This window comes from Bos grunniens, chromosome 21 (genome assembly GCF_055505025.1).
Source record: "Bos grunniens cultivar Pamir isolate PY7600 chromosome 21, Bosgru_T2T1.0, whole genome shotgun sequence".
NCBI classification, from domain to species: domain Eukaryota; kingdom Metazoa; phylum Chordata; class Mammalia; order Artiodactyla; family Bovidae; genus Bos; species Bos grunniens.
This window is the reverse complement of record NC_141185.1, coordinates 56,183,690-56,191,881: the sequence shown is the minus strand read 5'-3', so window position 1 is coordinate 56,191,881 and position 8,192 is coordinate 56,183,690. Positions and strand designations below refer to the sequence as shown.

Here is an 8,192-nt window from a genome sequence, read left to right as displayed (position 1 = left end):
TGTGCCTAAAAGGAAAACTGACGACCGGGGCGGGGGCGGGGGGGGACGTTTAAAGGCAGAGTATGTCAGAGGAGGCTTTACAATTAGCTGAGGAAAGAAAAGAACCACAAAGTAAGGGAGAAAGGGAAAGATATACCCAACGGAGTGCAGAGTTCCAGAGGATAGCAAATGAAATAAAAAGGCCTTCTTAAATGAACAATGCAAAGAAAGAGAGGAAAACAATAGAATGGGAAAGACTACAGATCTCTTCAAGAAAATTGGAGATATTAAGGGAACATTTCATGCAAGGATGGGCTCAATAAAGGACAGAAATAGTAAGGACCTAACTGAAACAAAAGAGATTAGGAAGAGGTGGCAAGAACACACAGAAGAAAGATGCATAAAAGGTCTTAATGACCCAGATAACCACGACGGTGTAGTCACTCACCTAGAGCTGGAAATCCTGAAGTGTGAGGTCAAGTAGGCCTTAAGAAGCATTACTACAAACAAAGCTAGTAGAGGTGATGGAATTCTAGCTGAGCTATTTAAAATCCTAAAACATGATGCTATTAAAGTGCTGTACTCAATATATCAGCAAATTTGGAAAACTTGGCAGTGGCCGTAGGACTGGTAAAGGTCAATTTTCATTCCAAAGAAAGGCAATGCCAAAGAATGTTCAAAGTACTTTACAATCGGGCTCATTTTACATGCTACCAAGCTTATGCTCAAAATTCTTCAAGCTATGCTTCAACAGTACGTGAACCAAGAACTTCCAAATATACAAGCTGGGTTTCGAAGAGGCAGAGGAACCAGAGATCAAATTGCCAACATTCATTGGATCATAGAGAAAGCAAGGGAATTCCAGAAAAAAACATTTACTTCTGCTTCATTGACTACGCGAAAGCCTTTGACTGTGTGGATCACAACAAACTGTGGAAAATTCTTCAAGAGATGGGAATACCAGACCACCTACCTCACCTGTCTCCTGAGAAACCTGTATGTCGATCAAGAAGAAACAGAAACGGACACAGAACGACTGACTGGTTCAAAATTGAGAAGGGAGTATGACAAGACTGTATATTGTCACCTTGCTTATTTGACTTTACTTGCAGAGTACATCATGCAAAACGCCAGGCTGGGTGAATCACAAGCTGAAATCAAAATTGCTCGGCCAAGTATCAACAACCTCAGATATGCAGATGATACCACTCTAATGGCAGTAACTAAAGAGCCTCTTGATGAGTGTGAAAGAGGAGAGTGAAAAAGCTGGCTTGAAATCTGACATTAAAAAAATTAAGATCATGGCATTTGGTCCCATCACTTCATGGCTAACAGAAGGGGGAAAAGTGAAAGCAGTGACAGATTTCCTTTCCTTGGGCTCCAAAATTAACTGCAGACGGTGACTGCAGCCCTGAAATTAAAAACACTTGCTCCTTGGAAGGAAAGCTATGACCAACCTAGGCAGCATATTAAAAGCAGAGACATCACTTTGCTGACAAAGGTCTGTATAGTCAAAGCTATGATCTTTCCAGTAATCATGTATGGATGTGAGAGCTGGACCATAAAGACTGAGCACTGGAGAATTGATGCTTTCAAATTGTGGTGCTGGAGAAGTCCCTCAAGAGTCCCTTGGACTGCAAAGAGATCAAACCAGGCAATCCTAAAGGAAATCAGCCTTGAATATTCATTGGAAGGACTGAAGCTGAAGCTGCAATACTTTGGCTACCTGATGTGAAGAGCTGACTCACTGGAAAAGACCCTGATACTCGAAAAGACTGAAAGAAAAAGAAGGTGATGGCTGAAAATGAGATGGTTAGATAGTATCACCAACTCAATGGACATGAATGTGAGCAAATTCCAGGAGGTAGTGGAGGACAGAGGAGCATACTATTGGCATGCTACAGTCTTCGAGGTTGCAAAGTCGGACATGACAGTGATTGAACAACAATGGCACAATTAACTGTGAGCTTTTCCTAACTGATCCTACCCCCAACTGATGGCCCTATTAATTCTTATTTATTTGACTGCACCTTGCAGCACGTGGGATCTTAATTCCCAGGCCAAGGATTGAACCAGCGCCTGTGGCAGTGAAAGCACAGATTCCTGACCACTGGACCACCAGGGAATCCCCTGCCTTAATAACTCTACATATTTGGAAAGGACTAATAAGGCCAGGCAAAACAGTAATTTAATGACTCTAAAACCCCAGGCAAGAAGAAGGGGACAGATGACTGGACTATACGTTTCATGATGTCAGAGCAGGTCCGGAGCAGAGGGAACACTTTGTCTTGACTTCACATCATCACTTCACACTCAGTATTATACGACATTCCAGGTGTTCAGAAAAATTTTCCAGTCCACTAAAGCAGACAGGATTCTTATTCAAATAAGGTGACTCTAAGCTATGAGAATTTATTTTTCAAATATTTATTTAGTTACTTATTTGACTTAGTCACCAGGTCTTAACTGGGGCATGTGGGATCTAGTTCCCTGACCAGGGACGGAATCCAGGCCCCTTGCATTAGGAGCGCAGAGGCTGAGCCCCTGAACCACCAGGGAAGTCCCTAAGCTATGAGAATTTAGAAGGAAATAATAATTCCAAACCTTTCCTTGAAAACAGAAACTCCATTAAACAAAACTCTGGGATTCAAAACATTTATAACTTCTTGAATATGAATTTTCTTGGTATGTTTCTTGAATCTTTTCTTGGTATGTTTCATGCAAGACAGAATAAATAATATCCTTCTACTTCGTACATGCATCAGTACTTCTCGTCTCACTAGTGTTGAGAGAAAACGTAGTGTTTATTTTTTTTATTTACAATATTATAGCTTCAGATGAACAGTGATTCACACTTCTTAAAGGTTATATTCCATTTATAGTTATTATAAGATATTGGTTATTTTCCCTGTGCTCAACAATATATCCTTGTAGTTTATTCATTTTATACATCGTAGTTTTTACCTCTTAATCCCTTACCCTGATCATGCCCCTCCCCCACACCCCTCCCCTCACTAGTTTGTTTTCTAAATCTGTTTCTTGTTATAGTCACTACTTCTTTTTAGATTCCACATATAAATGATATCATACAGTATTTGTTTTTCTCTGACTTATTTCACTTAGCATAGTGCCCTCCAAATCTGTGTCCTTGCAAATGGCAAAATTTCATTTTTTTATAGTTGAGCAATATTGCATTGTATAAATATACCACATCTTCTTTATCCAGTCATCAGTTGATGGACACTGATGTTGCTCCCATATTTTTGTTATTGTAAATAGTGCAGCTGTGAATATTGGGGTGCATGCATCTTTTTGAAGGTAGTGTTTATTCAGATGCTCATTTTGATATAATCACTGACAGCAACAGGACTAACCATTTCCTCATTTTATGTTTTAAAAAGTAGTTTTCAGTTCTATGCATCAAACACTGTCTATCATATATAAGGTGCTGTGGAAAATTACTTGCATAGACTAAACTTGTTTTGGTTGTGTGCATTCTATGCCTGTTGAGTCATTAAGGACAAAGGGCACAGAGCTGAACTTTCCTCACTGGTTTTTGATAAGGTAGCTGCTATAGGAATCTGAGTGTCATGTGCACACCCAACCAAAATGCAACACGTTAAAAAAGATGTTCAGGGTGATATTGAAAGACTGGCTAAAGGTGGTAGTTTGGGAAGTTGGTTTAAGTAGCTGGACTTAAAAAGTGTGAAATTTTAACCATTTGCAGTTAATGGCTTTTCTTTCCTCAAACAGCTTTTGCATATCTATTCTCAGGGTCAAAACCTCAAATATCTATAGGAACCAAGAAGATAATGTAAATAAATAAAGCAGGTAAATTTGAGAAAAATGGAGACAGACACATTTTATGTGCCTTATAAACACAGAGGCAACTCTTCATTTCCAAGAAATGAATGAGCTCTCTCCCACTATTCCTGAAAGATGCTTTAGCCTTGTTCTCTCTTTTGGTACTAAGAGAGAGTTAACTGCAAGAAAAACATTAGTGCACACTAAATATAAGTGACACCTCATACGGAGGCTCAGAGAGGAAGCAAGAGGGAGTGGCAGAGGCTGCAATAACGTGAAGCGCTGGCGTCTGGTCAAAGGGGCCCGTCTCTGCACTAGGTGCCTGCTGCCACATGGAAACAGGCTTGGGGGCGGGGCCTGGGGGCATAGATCATTCTTCAGGAGAAGTCAAAGACCCTGATCAGTATGTAAATGCAGATTTTAAAATGTGACCTGACATTTTAAAAAATAAATTTGAGAAAAGAGCCAAACAAAATTAATTTGGTGGGCTGGGTAAGGCCTGTAGGTCACCAGTTTGAGATCTCAGTCGTATTCATCTAGGTATTCTGCTCTGAGGTGCTGGGAACACAGAGATCTAAAAAACAGAAAAGCAAAAAAAACTCTGCTCTCATGAAGCTTATGGATAAATACATCATATATGAGTTCACACACACACGTGTGTGTGTGCTGTAACAGGGGAAATTACCAAGAGTTCTGGGAGCCCAGAGGAAATCAAATCAGAGGAAGGTGAGTGGGTAGGGAAGAGGGCCAGGGAAGAAATCCAGAGGATGAGTCTAGGTCAGTTATATTGCTAGCTGAGCCAAGCTAGTAGAAACGGTGGAGGAAGGTGGTGGTCCAGGTTGAGGTGTTAGCACATGCTAAGGTGTGGGGGCCACAAGCAGTCAGAGCCTTTTGTTAAAGAGCTAAAATACAAGTGTGAGATTCAGGAGACCGAGTGGTAAAAAGAGGTCTTCCCTGTCAGGCAACGGCAAGAGGACCAAAGATGAACTCAAAAGAACATCAAATCCAGTTGTCCGGTTGGCAGTTCTTGGACAAGTCCTCCTGACTGCTGCAGCATGTAAATTCACTCAGCGTCTGCTAGGAATTAGCTGTCATTTCAAAGAAACCAGAATGTAAGATTTTGAATTAGAATAGAAAACTCAATCCTCAACATTTGGTAATACTCTTCTCCTGATTTCCTGCTATTTGGCTATTACGTCTGTGGGAAGGATGGACCTGTAGTCAAAATCTGAATGCAAACTGAATCGTTGATTGGAAGAACTGGCCTGAGTTGTCCCTGTATCTAGTGTCAAGGTCAACACAAATCTAAATTAAATAAGAAATCTCCCTAGTCCTGAAAGGGAAAGAGACCTCTCTCCCCCAACCCTGTTTCTTTCCCCATTTACATTAGAAATTTTATGGTTGTAAATTCCTTCTTTGGCCCTTTAAGAATTACACAAACCTTTTTAAAAGCTAAATAAGCCTCTTGCCAGCTTTACAACACAGGAATGCCTTTCTCAAAGACCTGGGAGCTATCTCTTTGAAATGGAATCATCAAGGAAGATAACACCCCTATTTCCTCTCTTTAGAAAGATGACTCTCCCTGGGAGAGTAGGAATCTAACTTCACAAGGTCCCTGTTTCCAAGTTTCTGACTTACCTCCTGTCGTAAATATGTAAGAAGTCTTTTCTTCGGATAAACTAATTGACTGATACAGATAGCAGCTATCAATTACCAAGGTGAATTTAGGATGAACTATACGTGACAAATGGTACTGTCAAGCCCTCCGACTAGTTACTGTATATCTTGAGAACAGATAGTATTAATAATAGGGTATATCTGCTTCGCTGTGTAAAAGTGAAATTCCTTTCCATCTTTGCAGCCTCTCAGTGGATTGCCTGTGATGCCCATCATATTTTGGTTTAATGCTTATTCAGTAGTAAAACAGCTTTCTTTCTCTTCTGCTTCTGTGGAGAGTTTTGGGGGGTTGGCAGGAGATTTTGTCTTTAATTATATTTCCTCAACACCTGCCACCAAGGTTGGTTGAGTTTGGGTCTTTCCAGCTCAGGGTATGGGTAAGCATCTAAATGCCCTGATATAAATGTGAAAAGTCTGTTCATGACAAAGCAGAACAGACTTCAGAGAAACAGATTTTCACACTCCTCTCTGAGAGATCCACAATTAGAAGATACTGTGTACTCTCTGCAGTATTTACAGACAGAAGTACAGCACAATGGCAGGCTAGCACAGGCTCTCCTTATAAAGTCGGGGTTTGACTCTCCCTTCCATCTTTGCTTCAGGCACTTAACCTCCTGGTGGCTTAGTTTCTCACCTGAAAATGAGAGACAAAATGGGGAAACCGGCTTCATAGAACAGTGTTTTCCAGAGTATAAAGCCTCCATAGTTTAATTAGAATTATTTCAAGGTTATAGGCAGAAACACTTCTGGGATACAAAGTGAAGTGTTAGTCGTTCAGTCGTGTCCCACTCTGTCTTGAACTGTAGCCCGCCAGGCTCCTCTGTCCATGGGATTCTCCAGGAAAGAATGCTGGAGTGGGTTGGCATTCCCTTCTCCAGGGGATCTTCCCAGGGATCCAACCCAGGTCTCCTTCATTGCAGGCAAATTCTATACCATCTGTGGCCCCAGGGAAGCAATGGGGAAAATACGGTTACTTATCTCCAGAGGAATTTACAATGTTATGATAATTATAGTACCATTAATTTGAATATAAATTAACTTCTCAAGAAAGAGAAAAATAGAAAAAACTTTAAAGGGAAGGTGACACAGCCAGGGGCTATTACCCTGATTGAGCTCCTTGTAATTATATGGTCTCTGTGGTTAAGCCAGTTTAAAAAGACTTCTTCCTGAGCTAGTTTAACAGGAAAAACGGGTATTTTTATGAAAAGCTAATGTATCACCGACTTTGAAGCCAAAAGCGCTACCACATCTCTTAGTCCATGACTTAACACACACCCTGAGACACTCCCTGATTTTTTCCCCATCCAGACGACCTAACTACAAGGATTTTTTTAACGTTATAAAAGCAAATAAATATTGGCTATTGGCACAGAATACTCTTAAAGCCAGCCATTACGACTCTTGTTTCTGCTAAGCTCAAGGGTGTTCAACTGGCTTTGTACCTGGCTCTTTAAGACAGGACTCAGAGGCCATCTTGGAAACAAAAGGACTTTGGGCGCCGAGGGTGGAGGAGGTGGTTTCCAAGCAACAGAAGGCGCGCGCCACGCAGCCGCACTTTGCCGCGCCCAGCCGCCTACCGCGTGGGCGGGGCTAACGGGGCGGTGGAAAATTACCGCGCTTCCTCTTAAAGGCGCCCGGACATTGCCTGGAACCCTGTCGCTGATCTCCGTTGTAAGCTACAATGTGAAGTGGGGGTCTCCATTTTATCTTCCTAGACGTAGTAAAATTCAGTTCACAATTTCCAGGCCAGTACTAGTTTATACTTAGGCAAGTAAAGTCGGAATGAACAGGCATTTTCTTAATCAAGTTAAGAAAAGAAAACTAAAAATCTTATATATCGAACTCTGGTGCAGAAAGGGCTACTAACACAGGAACGAGACGCAAGAAACAACTTCGTAAATAGTCACATTGACTGTCAACCAGTTTAAAAATGATTAGGTTCCGAAGCAAGGAAAACCCGTTTTTTACAAACGGAGTGACAAATTATAACTATTAAAAACTACCAAAAACCAGAATAAACGTGTAAGAAGCAACAGGATAGGTTTAGCGGGCATCAGGAAATTTATCCTCTCTTTGTAGATCGGCTTTTACAGTATAATAGATAATCAGTGAGATTTTTTTTTCTGGCTGTTAGTCGTCAAAGAACTTTCTCCATGTTACAAGCTCTTCTGATTTTCAGGTTAAGCGATAGTTTATCGCTGGCTTACTTTTATGAAAGAATAACAATTCTGATTTTTATAACGTGAACATCTGAGATACAATCTGTGGCTCGGAAACGATTCCCCTTACCAAGCAATATTTTCTAGAAGCCATCCTGGAAACAACTGGGCGAAATAGAGATGTTGGTCTTCCCGGAAGTAAAGCTCTTGACACTAACTCTCTTCGGTTCGTTTCAGACGGTTTGCTCGGTGGTCTTCGGGTTGTGAGAGTACCCACCTTCTACTCTTGTCCTCACGCTCTGACTGGGACAGTAGCGTGGGAGTCATGGTGGATTCTCACGAAGGTGTAGGTGATGTCCCAGACTTATCACGGCCCTGGCAAGTTGATTTTCCACTCCCAACAGAGCTATTTCCCTCTGCTTCGCGGCCCTGTTGGGCCATGTCTTCACTCCTGTCCCCTTTTTAACACGTCTTTTTTTTAATCCCTCACTTTCCAGTCGCCACTTCCTAGTAATTTTTGATGAACCTTTCTTATTTTTCAGAACGCAGAGCTGTGACGTTGGAGTTCTAAGC

General features: G+C 41.3%; 1 long non-coding RNA gene across 2 annotated transcripts; it reads right to left on the bottom strand.

The window, feature by feature from the left end:
- Window positions 1-2,764: 2,764 nt before the first annotated feature.
- Window positions 2,765-8,192, bottom strand: LOC147349760 (uncharacterized). Of its 2 annotated transcripts, XR_015150117.1 has the most exons (3): window positions 7,750-8,192; window positions 6,095-6,396; window positions 2,765-4,871 (listed from the first exon to the last, which is right to left on the bottom strand). It is a non-coding gene; the product is annotated as an uncharacterized LOC147349760 (long non-coding RNA). The 2 variants fall into 2 exon arrangements; XR_015150118.1 differs by lacking the exons at window positions 2,765-4,871; window positions 7,750-8,192 and adding an exon at window positions 6,903-7,046 and having other exon boundaries at window positions 6,141-6,396.